At 36.4% G+C, this 17,713-nt stretch overlaps 1 protein-coding gene across 3 annotated transcripts in view; it reads right to left on the bottom strand.

Moving 5' to 3' along the window:
• The window catches only part of LOC138693010 (lachesin-like), a 1,307,565-nt gene that overhangs the window by 108,261 nt on the left and 1,181,591 nt on the right, over positions 1–17,713 (bottom strand). The gene's annotated exons all lie outside the window — the stretch shown is intronic.

A 17,713-nucleotide genomic window follows, 5' to 3' on the forward strand; every position in this document is an offset into this window, starting at 1 on the left:
AGGGTAGCAGCTTACTTTAAGGTCTTTCAGAACACAATGCCACTACTCTTGGAGAATGTAGGCCTACCCGTCGCGAAGCTAAGGAACATGTTGTTCCAGCATGATGAAGCACTCTTGCTGCACGAGCATATCTCAACAATATCTACGGAGGGTGGTGGATAGGGAGAGGAGGACCCGTTGCGTTGCCAGAGTGATCGCACGATTTAACGTCTCTCGATTTGTTTTGAGGACATGTGAAGAGTGTGGTGTACACCACCTCAGTTGACACCAGAGAGGAACTGATGGTGCTGATACATACTGCCTTTGACCATCTCCACCAGAGATCCCAGATGTTGGAGAGAATTCGATGCTCAATTTTTCGACTTGTCACGAATACAATATGATTCAGGGTGGATACTTTGAAGACCTGCTGTAAACGGTATGTAGAAATCTGCTGAAAACTTTATGACATTAAACTGTATGAAAATAAATTAAGCAAATCATTGTGCCATAACCTAAATCGCGTAACTTCTAAACGACGAGTAGGAGAAAATGATTGTGTGACAAAAAATGGTTCTCCATGCGAGATCCGTGATCCCTCACAGTTTGCTATAGAGGTCCTCATTCACCCAGTAGGTAAGTCTCCACAGTAGAGAACAAATACAAACAAATAGGTAATCAAATTAATTGTAAGATTGTGAAATTAAGGTTTGAAGAAAGATAAATGAAAATATGGGTTGCCCCTGGCTTTGAGTCGGTAGTGCTCACTCAGCTGGTGAAGCGTCTTCAGTGCACGAGTTTATTTCTCACGTCAAGTAACGACATTGACATTCAATGAGAATGACAACTCAATTATTGTCAGCAAGTTTGCGCCGTTGTTTCACAGTGGAACGGTCAAGGATAATGTCATGGCCTTGTACCTATTATGCCTAAGTGTAGCTGATGTCTTCATATTTGTCTACCTGTCTGAGTGTTCTGGAGATCTGTGGGTGTAGTTTCGGCGGAAGTTCCGATATGAGTTTATCAATAATTTTCTTGTAAACCAAATGCGATACTGTTCCCTGATTTCACACATGATAAAGGATCCGACATATTTGTCACAGTCTCTTCGTCACAGATTGGCGACTTGTCACCCCCATAATACGCCACACATTACCGACTCATCATCACTCTCACTCGTTATATATTAATGACTATTCACAGCTGAATGACTCATAACACATATAGAAATTGGAAAACAGTAAGACAAGGAAATGGGAAAATGGCAAAGATATTCCATGATTTCATTGTAGTGAGTACAATAGTCATAGTTAAGGAAAAATTATATATTATGAGTAATGGCATAAGATTCACAAGGACCTAACGAAATTTGGAAAAATTAATATGTCAGGGATTTATATTCAACTATGTCGAACGCAAAGAAATTTCCCAATTTGGTATTGTGGTAGACGCGATGATTCCAAAGCTATGGTAACGATATTAGATTACAGGTTCACAATATTAAGAGCACCATCAGAGTATATAAATCATGTCTCGAACTGAGAAAGGATACATGCAAAGTAATGCTTGGAGAACAGAGAACATGAAGCAGGTAACCTCTACTTCAATGCAACCAATATTTTACAGCAAAATTGTCAACGTGTATCTGATGAAGCAAAGTTCAAATTACCAAACCAGAATTTCTGAAAAGTACTTTACGTAAAGTATGTAGGTTTATTTGTCACCAGATCCACAATTCATTGATGATCTTCATAACATCTGTGATAGATACAATTCATTGAAGATGGTTAGAGATGGCCACTGCATTTCGATCCTGACACGAACGAGAGATAAATATTTGAAAGTAATAAACAATTTTAATACTTGGAAAATGTCAGCACTGGATTATGGACAGTACCTTCAAATCGGCGACCAAAAATATTTGCAATCTTATATCATACACGGCAACTTGCAATGGCAGTGGTTTCCAGGTGTATTCGCTCCGATGCAGAGAAAAATCAGGTCCTCTTATTATGAGGTTCTATTCAATATTTTGGAGGCTAAATCATCCGAACGTGTTCGGCGTGAATTGAACCCACTTTACATTTCCGTCGACTACGAATTGCCTGTAATGAATGTCGTCACCGTTGCGTTGCCAAGAACACAGCTACCAGATTGCCTTTTCCATGTGGGCCAAGAGTTTTGGAGACGTCTGCAATCAGAGGGACTCAGAAAACAATATCAAGATAATGGAGAAAAAGCAAGTAAACATGCATGACGAATAGGAGTGTGCGAGAATTACGTCCTGTGACCAAATATATCTCACGTGTGACGAGTTATACGTGGCGAGACATACTGTGACGACCTTAACAATGACGAAAGGCTCTAAACTTATGATTAGAGCGGTGCAGACGGAGCACATGACAGACGGAATGGCATCATAGCAAGGGTTCCGACGTTACTCGGCGTGTTCCCTGTGTACAAGCGACGGTCATGTACACGATGTGTTGACGTACAGACGACACAATAGAAATAACACAGTTCTCTAACGTTTCTACAATTAATTTCCTACAGATACTTTAGTAAGATTTCAAAATTACAAAACTAATTAACCATTTCATCCTAAACAAATAATATACTGTGTACATGTGTTATGCCTCAGGGCTAAAGAACGCCCTGTAGCATGATTTCCTGTGGAGTATTAAATTGGAACCAGGAACAGTGTCAGCGGAATACACAGTCTTGAGATGCTTAGCCAGCGGTATAGACAGTCTTGTCGGGCGTGTGGTAAAATCACTGCCTACAACGAAAGTATTCTTACGCTTCAGATCTTTGCTGGCCCAATCCCATTGGTCCAGTAGGACAAAGCATGCATTTTAATTGGTCAAATTATATCACGCATTATTCGGACTCTTTTCTTGCGCGTAATCTCATTATAGTGACTTGTCACTATAATGCACTAAATCAAAATTAAATGTAAGAAATGATTGATTAAGACGATATTTGTAAGTACGTGAAATCAAAAGTGTTTTAAGACCATCTCACTTGGTGGATGGGTGGTCGGTACCCCGGGCGGGAAACGGGTACCGAAACATAAAAAGTGTTGGAAAGGAGACGCGTGAGGCAGTTGAGTACTTGGAGGAGACTGTGAGAGGTGAATTTGAGAGACTCAGAAGCGGCATGGCGTCATCTGACGAAATACCCTGTAAGTAAGCTTGTTCATTTTTGTAAATATAGAATAAATCAAGTAGTGTTACAATAACGCAATCATTTCGGACTTAGTTTAGTAGTCATGTAGTTCCCTATAGTATCCTGAGAACTCCAATTATTCCCGAAAAGTAGTTTTCCATTGTTGTGAACAATGGTGGTGTCAGAAATCTTGACGAGAATGAGCAGAAGACGAACGCAGTAGCCATCCGGCTAGCAATCAGTGCGACTTAATTGTCGGTCGCACAACACATGTATGATTTCATACAGAACGCAAACAAAATCACTGTTTATTTGTAACGGGTTCATGATATTCTATTCGCAAAAGCACTTGAAAAATTGTTTTTTGTTTTTCCTTTTCTTTACAATGAGTGTGATTTATTAATGCACATGTGATACGTTATCAGATTTCTTCCAAATATTGTTACAATGCACAACAAATGACATTTGTACGTTATTAACAGAAAACGATTTCGTCTACCTGATAGCATGGCCTTATATGTGAAGAAGCTTCTTTCTACGTCTGTTGAGACAACTGGGGCATAGTAAAATCCTGTAAAATATTTTTTTCAACTTCTGTTAGTTCTTCAAAGGAATCCTTATCTCCAGAAATACTGTCACTAATCTTTCAGAGTTTATAATATCCACCATTTTTTTCAACTTATTTGTTATTTTCGCAGATATTATTTTACCAATTTTATCGTCTACTTGAGTCACTTTCTTCCAGATATTTCGCAGTAGGGGAATCTGATCAACCAGTTTTGTACCAGACTTCTCTAAAGCTGTTATACAATCAGGAATAAACCCATAATTCGATTTAATGTATTCCAATTTGTTTTATGCTTGAATCAATTAACAAAAATATCACCATATTCGGAATTAAGTCTCTTAAACTTTGCCGAGCGAATTTGCTCCGCCTTAGGCATCGTAACACTAGAACCGAACTGTTCTTACGTATGTTTCTTCAGTACTGACGTTTGCTTTACTACGCTGTACCTACTGCTTGCAGCTATCCTGTGTACCGCAGAGTCAGACCTCTGCAGGTACACAAGGTGAATTTACAACCCTTGCCCTGTTGCCGGTGTGTCGAACAACTGCTCCCTTTGCACTGCTCTACTTATGATAATAGTAGTAAATGTAAATATCTCTGTTTACATGCTATGAAGGCGAATAGGGGATATGGACATCGAGTTACACTGATACCAAGAAGGCAACACTTATGAGGTACAGTAACTAGGGCAGGAAATAATGGGGTACGGTGGCCAGTTTCTTTCCCCTTCACAGCATACATCGCCGACTTGAGATGCATACAAATAATTGTTCTTCCTCTGACACAATATCGTCAAGTGAGATGTATTGCCTTATAACAGATGTAGGTACATATCAGCCAGAACCTCAATCAGAGGATAGCATTGTTCTACGGTTTCAATTATCGCTGTTATAGAGGCATTTCTTATAAAATTCAAGTAAGTCACGAGTGAAATTTGGACAAATTTGATAGAAAATGCAATTTTTTTAAGTCTTAAAAGTATTCCATACTTCAGAAAATGTTAAAAAAAGAAAAGAAAAAGTATGAGATAGCAATATATGGAGTAGGGAAGGTTTGAACAAGTAAGATACATGAAAATAATCTTCGGTACCAAATATTTATTTGCTTATTTCTCGAAAAAAAAATTTTCTGCGTCTTTCATCATGTAAAAAGTTTCAGGTGTTGTGTACTTTTAGTCCTACTGAGGCAAAATTTTGCACGTAAGTTAAGAAATATGTTAGTAAGAAGAATAAGTATTATGTTTTGACACAAAGTTTAATGACGTGCACGTATTACACGTTTAATGATTACGTATTTCGGTTATTTTATTCGAATTTGAAAAATAAGAGAAGAAATAATTTCTAGATGTCAATCTAATCAAAATACATAAAAATTGATACCAAATTTGAATGCCGTATCCATAAGGAGTGTCTCCAAAAAAAATTAACACATTATAAGAAAATTATAACAAAGAGGATTTTTTTAACCTAATTAGATAAGAAAATTGAATTATTTTATAACTCATAAACTATTTAGCCTAAGAATTTCAAATTTTACAATTTTTTTATTGTGGTTTATAAAAAATATATGGTAAAAGTGTCATAAGACTTGGATGAATAGTTTCAGATTTTCAACTTTCCCTCATAGTTTACATTAAATAATACAGAAAGAGATATTCTAATTCTTTTCTCAAAGCAGTACCTTAATATATGAAATACAGCCTCAATATTATTACTGTAATTGTAAGGAAAATCACATGTATATTTCATGAAAGGAAGGAACATGACGTTGGCATGTTTGAAGTTGTCATGACCTTTCTTTATTCAGAGAATTCGGTATGTATTTTACAGACTACTACTTAAGAATTAGCTTTATCATAAAGGCGAATATGAATATGCCATAATTTTCAAATAGTACAAGTAATAATGGCTACCCACAATAAAAAGTGAACCTTTGATATATTTCGACAAGTAAATAAAGTTCTGGGAGTAAGACTTACTGTAACGCACTGCATGAATAAAAAAAAATCTTTTTCTCCTGTTTTTGAAAAGAACAAGACACTTGCCCACGAATAAGTTACAGTTATAATTAAAACACGTAAATTAACGTAGAAAAAAGTACGGTAAGAAATAAAAATGAGAAACTGAACGAGTTTCGAAATGGGTGTCTCCCTACTATCCAGCTCACATCTATCGTCGGTTAACTGGTTAAAATCCGGCAGAAGGCGAAGGATTTTAAATGGAGATAAAATCCTAGCTACCTTCGGGCAGGAAGAAAATCTGTGGCTTCTGTGTTATATATTTACGGCAAGTAAAAGAACACTGTCTCTGATAGAGGGCTCCAGGCTGAATTTGGCGGTTATTTCTCGCCCACTTTCAATTTTGTTGTTCAATACCGCCTGCAATTCAAAACCTCCATAAATAAAACACAAGTGTTACTACCGCTAGGATATAATGGAAATAGGTGAAAGGTAATAAATTATAATAAGTAAGAAGGCAACAGACAGTGAATTCCACAAGTAATAACTTTAGATTCCTCGAGCATTGTGCGATTTAGTTTTTCTGTTAATCTTTTTGTATTATTTATTAATTTCCACCCAAAGCGTTTTTATTATTGTAATCGGTAATTTCAAAACGCTTCCTCTCCATATCAGTTGTAAGAATAGCTTTACTAAAAAGTCAGAATATCTTAGTATAGTAACTAATAGCATTAACACAAAACAGAATTGGTACGTAATAGTTAACTGATAAGGAAATATTTTGCATTCTAGCCTATATCATTTTAGTTCAGGGATGCAGAACTGACGGAGAGAAGCAGGGGAAAGCATTGGTTCTCCTTCCACAGTCCAAGGACGTTGAATGACGTCTCTGTGATCCCTCCACAACCATGTGGCGGATTACAATAGGCAATAGACAATAGACTGGTGCTTACAAAAAATCGACAAAAGTATTTCCGACCATATTAATTATAACACTAAACTTAACCAACGAATTAGGATTAAATACGTTACATATGTAATGGTATGTAAACCAATACAATACCTTTAAATGTAAGAATAAAGCTTTGGAAATACTTAAATGCATATTTTCTCATTTAAATTTAATTAATTAAAGTGAAGCAACTAATGATACTGAATTTTTAAACAAAGCTTAGGCCTATTCGTGTTGCAGTCTTAGTAGATTTGGCAAACTTTAGTCATAATAAAAATACTTTCAAAACATATTGCTATAAACAATCAATTTATTTTCTTTAATCCTTTTATTGATATTTAGGCTTGTAGGCCTATAATATTATTATATGTAAAAGTTAAAGCATTCATAAGACTTTTAAAAGTACATAACTTCTAATTTAAGCGAACTTTACTTTTGATTTTATAATATAAACTAAAACAAATCTAATTTCTCATGTGAATATAAAGGAAAATCATTAACTTAGCTTCAACTACAACGTGCGCCAGTTCTCGGCATTCTTTCTTTGTTCACTAGTTTATCGTATTAGGCTATATTGCCTGAGGAGGGAAATCAGATATGCATCTGTTAATTTAAAGCTCTTTTTGAAGTTCGTTTCAGAGCATGTTTGCTCACTTACATATGTAGATCCAGACACAGAACTCATATGCGCTTCGTGATTTTTTGAATACAAAAGTATTCATTTTCCCAATGCTCAAAAACTGGTATTTTTTAATAACACTGCCTTGAATTCCACCACTAGACAGTGAATACAAACCCGCTCTACCGTATCATGTGAATGGGCCGTGATATTGAAGGAATAGATGAATTACGTAATCCGGCTTGTGACATATGCCACAACAGGGGCTCAGTTTTACATCCCTGTTCTAGCTATTGTAATGTTCATTTTATATTACACAACTTGTACTTTATCATGAATAAAACGCTTTAATAGAATGGATGAATATAAAAATGTCGAAAAAAATTAACATACCTTGATTCATCACCGTCTTAATCACCAATATCATAAACATTGAAACAAAATCTAAATCAATTATGTTAACACACGCAATCTATAACTCACGACATAGAAAAAGACTCCAAAATAGTCAACAGCCTAACGATTATACCCAAAATATCTTACACATATGTTATGACCATAGGTAAATAAATTTAAAAAACTTACAAAACCTATAGCCTATCAAAATAATAAAACATAAAGACGTTTAAATTGTAGGCCTACATAGCCTATTTATGTTACCTTTTATAACAGTTAAAATATTTATTGTATTATTTGTAATATTACAACATGCAAAAAAAAAAAAAAGAATGCTTGTTGAATCGCGTTTAAACGAGCGCCATTACTACAGTACATTAGAGACGTCTCAGATATTTCAGTGAAAGAAAAAAACTTGAGAAACCATGGCATCTTAATTAGATTCTAGGTTGGAAAAATTGCTTTTAAATCATAGGTATACAGGCCCTAATTATACAAATAAATGCGTTTGCAGCTCTACATACATTTCAAAATTCCTGAAACATAACTTGTTTACTTTTTTTCAGATTATTCTTCAAGATCTAAGAAATAATCATTTTGTATTGTCAAATAAAATACGTGTAAAAATTGTCATGTCTAACAGGAAAAAATATTTTCCATAAATATCTTGAGATTTAAGGTCAATCTTGATAGCAAGCTCTGTTAAGCATGTCTTTTAAAAACCATGTACACAGTACAAACTTTGAAGGTGTAGCATTTTAGTGAAAGCAATATGCAAGAAAAATGGGAATTAAGGAAATTGAGTTCGAAAGTAGTTAAAGGTTCACCCAGAGTGTGCAATCTTTTAACTAACTGTCTGTGGATACAACTGATTGAAGCGGTCTATCTGCAAGAAAAATTTATGGAAAAGTCATCTGAAGCATATAATTATGTTAGAAACGGAAAATCAAATTATTTCTACAAAACTTAAAAATTTTCACCTCAGTGTATCCTTAAGTTCACATTATAAGACGTAAAATTAAAACTACAAATTTTTAAACAAATACTAGCCATCATTAGACACCATATAATCCTATCGGTTGCTCTCCTTAATTAAGTTCGAGGGCTTTGTTAGTTTGCGAGAATTTTTATTAGTAAAATTTAGATTATAATACATCACAATTATGGGTTCCATTCACATGATGACATGCTCATTCTTGTCAGCAAATTGATTTGTGGATAGACACTGGGAGGCTAGAAGTAAGATTAAGAAGGGTTACCAACATCACCATCTGTAATATTCTTATATTTAATGTTTATTTATGTTTTACCCGCATTTTCTTCATGAAGCAAGCCATTGTATGGCTAATGGCATCAGTCAAATGCATCTGCATTAAATAAATAAATAAATAAATAAATAAATAAATAAATAAATAAATAAATAAATAAATAAATAAATAAATACATACATAAATAAAAAATAAATAAATAAAATATGCCACAGTTTGTACCGGTATATTTCTTTAAAAACTTGTACGTTGTAATAGTTCACTGATATTTTTTAAACTCAGATGTATTCCTCTAGGAAATGTCTGTATGTAGAAACTGTTTTCAGATTCCAGAGTGTCATATCGATCAGTATTTAGTTCATGAATGTATCATGAATTCCAGTCCTCGTTGTACATTACGTGGGTTGTTATCGTCAACTTTGTGTCAAACTACATATAGTTCAGTAATAACACAAGAAGGGCAACACAGCGCTGGGTTGTGGGTTGTCATAATCCCTCCCACACAATGAAATCTCTCTCTCTCTCTCTCTCTGTTGGTAATCAAATTTTGTACATGTGTCCTTGGATCAAGGCTCGATAGTCTTCAAAACGAACTGAAGACTTCTTAATCCACATTGAGTGTCCGTATATGTTTGTTAGAACAAGCACATCTTATTATTCTGGTGTTATTAATCACTAGAGCCCGGATGTTTAGGCATTTATTTTGGTTAAAATAGGCAGGCATATATAGACACTAAAAATAGCAAAAATAGGCAGTGAAATAGACATTTATTATTCATGGAAACAGACAAAAATAGACAAATACTTAATAAACTATCCCATACGATACTCACTTTCCTTGGTTACATGTCACAACAAGATGCTTTTTTAAGTTGTTAACTGTCATAGTAAGCTGCATGTCAGAAACAACTTTTTCATGGTGCAAAAAGATCTTTGTACTTCTACTGAAGTGATTGGAGCTGACTGTCTCAACTTTCTTTCAGAGATCGGGAAAAATCGACTGTGTATTGGCTCAGAAAGAGGGATGTGAGAAGGGATTAGAGACTTTTGCGTGAAAGCGACAACAGTAACGGGACCTGGAGACTTGCATTTAATACTTCCCTCATTCCCTTTCTTTCGCTGGTAAACCCCGAAGTGACCTGAGCACTGAGGGTTATACTGTTGAAACATCTTTGTTAAGTGACATAAAAGTTGGAATCTGTAGGGGAGAAAAGTTTACGACTTCTTGGAAACATATATATTGCTGGAGAATAAGATTGTCAGCAAATATTTGTGTGAAGTGAATATATATTTTTAATTTGTATAACAATTCTTTTTTGTTTTTTATATAATTTATGTGTGGTTTATTTTAAATGCATTAAAAATATAGAAAATGTACAATAACAACGTAAAAAAGCTAAAAAGAGCATTTAACCTTAAAATAGGTAACGGGAGCTAAAATAGGCAAAAAAGGAAAAATAAAAATTGGGCCTATCCTCCCCAAATGTGTGGAAACGTATTTATCTCTAATAGGTCTTTCATACATACACTCAGTTTAAAAAAGGCATTTTGCCGAACATCCGGACTCCATTAATCACAATAATAGCTCGAAAGTCGCAACACATCTTCTAAAATTTAATTTGAAGCTAATGCAGTTATTTATCACAGTTTTGACGGGTTTCTTTTTATTTTTTTTCACGTAAAACTGCGTCTTTTTACTCACTAAGCATATACCATTGGCTAAAGAAACACCAAATCAGCAATTTAGAAATGACAGCTGTCGGCGGAGCCTTAGCGAGCTGGCAACGTCGCGAAAATGTCCCACATTTGGCTCGTCATCGAGTATCCGCGCGTTGCTTTAAATGTCACCACGTTTGAACCATATGTCATGTGTAGCATTGACTTCAGCACCTCAGTTCGTCGGTAGAGGGACGCGCAACCGAACGCGTAGGTAGAGCAGCTAAATTTAGACTGAGGTAGGAGACCGAAAATGGATTGATTTAATAATTTCAAAGATTCCCAAGAAACACGACTGAAAGTAATATCACTAACATCGAGATGCACGTGTGATTTCTAAGGCAACGTTTGAGCGAAAATGAGAGCAACGTGCCCGGGAGAAGGTGGAGCGAGAGACTGCAAAATCGAATACTACTCTATCACCGCCGTATACTTCGGTCTTACTAATAAAAATTCTATATAGAGATGTTTAACTGTCTTACATATATATAATGCGTAGCTCGTTTATAAGTCGTGTGTAAATCCCTTACTAATAATCACTACATAAATCGTGTATAACAGTATAACTGTTACACAGCTACGTCATAGTTTCGTCATTACTTCATTACGAAAGGTAATAGAATATCTGTGGTTCTCTATTGCATCCGTTAGAGCGCATTAGTGTGCTGTGTTAAGTATCGATAGTACAACTGGCTCTGATCGATTACCACACTATATTTTGGTCAAAGAGTACAAGCTACAGCAATATTATTTTAATTATTCTGTGCTCTTTGGTTTGTTCTTTTCTGGTTACAAGGCAACCATCATCATAAAATGACAGTTGATACGAACAGCTTTTAGAGGGGCGGCCATTTTCTCTATATACAACGTTTAAACGAGGGGTTTCGTGTATATAACTACTGCAAAGCAATTGCCATTGTATAGTTACAGACTGTTTATACATCAATCGCTTATGCATGGTTTATTAGTAAAGTTTTCTGTCTCAACTCTGCATAAGTGTCGTATAAAAACTATACACGGTTTATTAGTAAGACCCTAGGTGTATTTGTAGAATGCAGTGATTTATCGTCCAATAAATTATGATTGCATACACAACAATGTTTCAGTTCTGGCGCCATCCATACGTAGTTCTACGTAAAGGTATGGAGAATAGTAAAGCTGTGCACCTGACGATTTTTCTAGAATTCAGGCTGTCTCACAGCCACATATTACTCATAACTTCCGAATTATATGTCTGTTGGGATTGGCTTGGCTGCGCCTGATTTTTCTAAGGTCGGAACCGGGATGGATCCTTGAACTTACGCTAGCTTTGTCCGCCTCCTTGGTCTTGAGGAAGCGTGCTGGACTCCAGGCGGCCCGGGTTGGATTCCCAGTCGTGAATTCAGGTGGATTTAATTAGGACCTCTTCAGGGGGACTGGTTGTCTGTCCATTGTCCCAGTGTGTGTGGTGTCTCGCAGTGGCCCCCGGGTACCCTGACCAAGTAAACGGGGGAGTCCTGCAGTGTGTGCGTGTGTTCAATAGAGTTGTGTGTCTAGGCACAATAAGCCACAAGCTGCGGTGCCGAAATTAGTAAAAAAAGCTTGCTTTAGCCCATTGTGCGATCTATTATAAACGTTGATTATCCAAGTCCGACGGCGCCATGGTAGGCCAACTATTATGGTTTTCATATTATCATCAAATCTTCAATTTATAAAAAGTCATATCTTATTCACATTCAAACAATTTCATAACGAGGTCTACTTCGCGGACCTAACAATCTCTACATCTAGATTCGAACCAATGCATTTTCGTTTATTTTATTAGGTTATTTTACGACGCTTTATAAACATCCTAGGTTATTTAGCGTTTAAATGAGATGAAGGTGATAATGCCGGTGAAATTAGTCCGGGATCCAGCACCGAAAGTTACCCAGCATTTGCTCATATTGGGTTGAGGGAAAATCCCGGGAAAAACCTCAAGCAGGTAACTTGCCCCGACCGGGAATCGAACCCGGGCCATTGGTTTCTTTGCTAGACGCACTAACCGTTACTCCACAGGTGTGGACTGCATTTTCGTCTGACATTTCCTAAGTATTCCTGCAAAAATGGTGATGAAGACGATGAAGACGACAGCGACGATGATGACGAAGAGAACTACTATCTGTAGGCCTACTACCGAAATTCCAAAGCCACGGAACTTTTTTGGTTAGTAATATACCACCGTGACCTAGATGTCATTCGTAAATCATAAGCTGACAGGTGGACCATCCTGTCTCAGTCCTGATAGAGAATAGGTCCCAAACTCAGATATGTATCTGATACGCTCCAGGACCCGGAGCTCAAAACCTTTGCTATATCAGCAAAGGAAATCCGTACTACCCGAGTCAGGCGAAATGACTCCGAGGTCCAATGCCGGAAATTTCCCAGTAATACTGCTTCACGTGACTGAGGAGAAAAACCGAGGGAAAAACCCGAGCTTTGTCCCAACCAGGATTTTAGACCGAACTCACTCGTTTCATGGTAAGCCATGCTAGCTCTTACTCCAAAGCGGGGGACTCTGTTCCATGGTTATATTTACTCATAAATAGACAGTGGATGCGGGATGACTTAAGGAAAAGTGAAGTTGTTTCGTATCAGAGTATATGGCACGTGCCGCGTCGTCCGTCTTTTGTGTACCTGGCGAGTACAGCAGCGTAGGAACCCCGGTCCACATTTCAACGCATTGTGTGCAGTTGTGTTATCCTGCTCAAGTATTTAGTACACGTTGAATACGTTGTGCTGATCCATTCATAATGGAAAAACGTTAAATTCGCTCAGAGATACGAAATGCAATTAAGAATTGTGAGAGTGACATCTTATGTATTAACGAAGACAATATCGTGTGTAATGTATGTAAAATTGAAATAAAAACCAGAACAACTCAGGCTATAGAGAAACATTGCAACAGTACATCGCACAGGAAATGAGTTGAAATTAAATCTAAGGAACCATCTACATCATCATCATCATCATCATCATCATCATCATCATCATCATCATCATCATTTAGTTGTGCTGGTCTAACGACACGTGCAACATGATGCTCAGTACAAATATTCCTCTAAAGAAATTGAGTGATCCCCATTTTAGAGGTTTTCTTCAGAAATTTTCTCGATACAAAAACTGTTTAAGCGATAGGCGAAGACGATTCAGCTTCGACAACTTACGAGAATATACCGTCGTTTACTGCAACGCTGGTAATTGCATCAATGGTGACGAGGACTGAACCTTGCAAGGTACGTACTACAGTACTTACTACTTACTGGCTTTTAAGGAACCCGGAGGTTCATTGCCGCCCTCACATAAGCCCGCCACTGGTCCCTATCCTGAGCAAGATGAATCCAGTCTCTACCATCATATCCCACTTCTCTCAAATCCATTTTAATATTATCTTCCCATCTACGTCTCGGCCTCCCCAAAGGTCTTTTCCCCTCTGGCCTCCCAACTAACACTCTATATGCATTTCTGGATTCGCCCATACGTGCTACATACCCTGCCCATCTCAAACGTCTGGATTTAATGTTCCTAATTATGTCACGTGAAGGATACAATGAGTGCAGCTCTGAGTTGTGTAACTTTCTCCATTCTCCTGTAACTTCATCCCTCTTAGCCTCAAATATTTTCCTAAGAACCTTATTCTCAAACACCCTCAATCTCTGTTCCTCTCTCAAAGTGAGAGTCCAAGTTTCACAGCTATACAGAACAACCGGTAATATAACTGTTTTATAAATTCTAACTTTCAGATTTTTTGACAGCAGACTAGATGACAAAACTACAGTACTACAGTACGTTATTTTTCTTTTTCCTCTGACTGTACGGATATACAGTAGCATGTTGATGTCGTCTGTTTACGTTTAAAACCTGTTCAGTCAATGGTCTGAATGAAAAAAATGTAACATATAGTAAATGTGCACTTACATTCAACGATAAGTCATCCCGCATCCACTGTCTACTCATAAAATAAAAATCGCATTGCAGGTTGAGGGTTAATGCGCACAAAGTCGACAAGGACAAGGCCGGGATCGGCTGTGGATTACAGCTGTCTCTATCCCGCACTGAGATCTCTTTTACATGCAAGAGGTGATCTGTATGTTACGTAATTAAACTTTGTGAGTGTGTGTCCTTGGATCACGGCTCGACAGTCATCGGGCCGCACTGGAAGGGACCCCTCTAAATAATTACGGACCAGCGGGCGAAGGACGGAAGAGAGACAGAGGGTACACAGCGAAGCGGTGCCCATTCATTAACCGAGCGGTTAAGTGGTCGAGGCAGTTTGTGACGAGTTAAACACCGTGGCGTAGGTTATCAAGGTAGCACAGATTTGTAGAGTTTACTTTGCAGCGCATACTGCATGAAGTGACAAACAAAGAGAGGAATTTTGGGTATGTACAGATGTCACAAAGTGAAATGGGAAGCTTTTCGACCTCTTATAGGTAGCCTTAACCCTTTTACTTTGTCGTTATCCAAAATATAGGGGTGGCATTTTTAATGTGCAAAAAATCGATTTTCATGCTACAAAAAACACCCTTTAATCACTTCTGATCTCGGACACTGGCTTTTGGCGTGTATTTTGTTTGCTTCATCGTTCGTTCTTCCGTATGCTTACATCATTTTCCCCTTAAACTAATGCGCAAATTTTTTCACATATAATATACAGTGTGTAACAAAATTAGCGTATGTGGTTTTAAGCTATTACCATAATTGTAGCCACCGGCGTAGCTCGGTCGATTAAGGCGCTTGCCGGCCGATCCAGAGCTCCGCTCGGGAGTGGGTTCGATTCCCGCTTGGGCTGATTACGTGGTTAAATTTTTTCCGAGATTTTCTCCAACCGTAAAGAAAATGTCAGGTAATCTATGGCGAATCTAAGGTTTCATCTCGCCAAATATCATTTCGCTATTACGAATTTCATCGACGCTAAATAACCTCGTACTTGATACAGCGTCGTTAAATAACCAAGTAAAAAAACATAATTGTATTTACAAGGAAAGTTTCTGGTTTTATGCATTGTGTTGTACATTATATTAGCAATTTTTTGGACTTATTTACAAGTTATATTTTAAGGATAAACAGTTCCGGATCTGAATTGTTTCCTAGCTTGTTGAGTTTGTTTTTCTTTATCAATTTATTTGCCTTAATCATGTATAAAGGACCCAACAAGTAGTCAAGGCTGGAATAAAATACTGTCGCAAATATCCCCGAAACATTGAAGGTAATAACTGCAAGTATAAAATTATTTAAAAAAAAAAAACCAGAATTCTTTTTACCAAAATTTGTATTTTCAAGCGACTCTTGAACAATGAAATTCAAACCAAATACATGTACCTATTTCGCAGAGAATTCTACTGTTATGGAAATAAAAACGTTATTATTTTTATGACTGAGGAGTGACTTTGGAATTATTAATAGCCACTCAAGAAAAGCTCATTAGTTTAGTGTAGTGATGTCATCAAATACTTTAAAGTAATGTGACTTAAATGACGGTGAATAGTAGCCTAAATTAGAAGTCGAAAGTAAGGTAGGTACCAATTATCTAGCACTCTTATGGATATAGATACAGTATTTATCGATCTGCTACCACAGTCTAGTATATACAGTCACAAAGCTCAATACGTAGTAAATATGCATCCATAGATAGTTGCTAACCACTAGGATCGCTACTATCGCCTCATGACAGACAATGCGAAATAGTACCTGCACAGTCTATTATTTCTAGTAACCTAATAAACTCAAGCTTCGTGACTGTATATTAACTAGACTGTGCTGCTACTACAGTTTTCCTCAGTAGCGAGCATCCCATTTATATCCATTCGAAAATATTAGCTTGTATTTCGTATATTTGAATGAAAGCTATTATGAGATACAAGTCTGCTGTTTTGAGATACAAGTCTTAACACAGGAAATTTTGTTTTTTTGTTTTGTTTTTTTTTTTACTTGATATTAAATTGTTTTTATGATCCTCCTACAAGTCCTAATAGTTTGAAATATGATCAGTGAAACATTCTGTATATTTTTACATATTTGACTCGATCGTAGACGTCAACAGAAAAATAAAGAAACATGTTTTAAATGCACTAAATATTAGAAACATATAAAATATGTTACTACAGTAATATTATTTACTTAATGATATTGACATTTCGTCCATAAAATTTCATGAACGTTGTTGGGGAAAGTAAATATGGAAATACATTCCAATACTTTGACAGTTTAGTTATGAGAGTTTCCAACAGTATACAATGACTTTGGAATGGATCTCTCATATCATAAACTCTTGTTTGGTGAGATTTATATGCAGAAAGTGTATGAACTTCTCAACTTTGAAAAGAGTTTCCTTATTATGATCATAAATAACTTTCATATCCAAAGAAACTTAACACAGAATTTGTTATTTTAAGAATGTTATTTGTACTTTAATAAAAGTTATTTGAAAACTGCTAATGTGTTTTTTGTAAACATGGTGTGAGCGTTAATTGAAACACCATAGAAACTAAAAAGAAAGAAAGAAAATGGTTGTCCGGAGTCTAGCGGCGAAAGTTACCCGGAATTTGCTCTTAATGGGCTGAGGGAAATCACGGAAGAAGTCTCAACCAGGTAGCTTGTGTCAATTGAGAAATCAGAACTTAGTCCTAATTATATGAAGAAGAAGAAGAAGAAGAAGAAGAAGAAGAAGAAGAAGAAGAAGAAGAAGAAATTGTGCTCTTCACTGCTTTTCAGTCTATTGATTACTCAAGGACTATATTTTTGGAAATAAGTGTAAGTTACTTATCACACACAGGTTTGATACATCGTAACTTATCGAGATTGCTATCATATAATTTACAGAAAGAAGTTTTTAGAAATTATTACAATAATGGGTTGATTTATCTTTGCATGAAGGACAGTTGCATCAACAGTAATGTTTTGAAAAAAAAAAGTAGTAAGTCACTGTATACAATTCATTATCTCGTGTAACCTGCTTGCGTATGAAGGGAAGAATAAAGTGGTCTGGGAAGTTTCTCTTCGCAACAATGCTTCCACAGATAGCTCACTTACCCTCACCATAGGTTGTTTTCTATATCCACGACGTACACAT

The sequence above is a fragment of the Periplaneta americana genome, chromosome 17, assembly GCF_040183065.1.
Source record: "Periplaneta americana isolate PAMFEO1 chromosome 17, P.americana_PAMFEO1_priV1, whole genome shotgun sequence".
NCBI lineage: Eukaryota > Metazoa > Arthropoda > Insecta > Blattodea > Blattidae > Periplaneta > Periplaneta americana.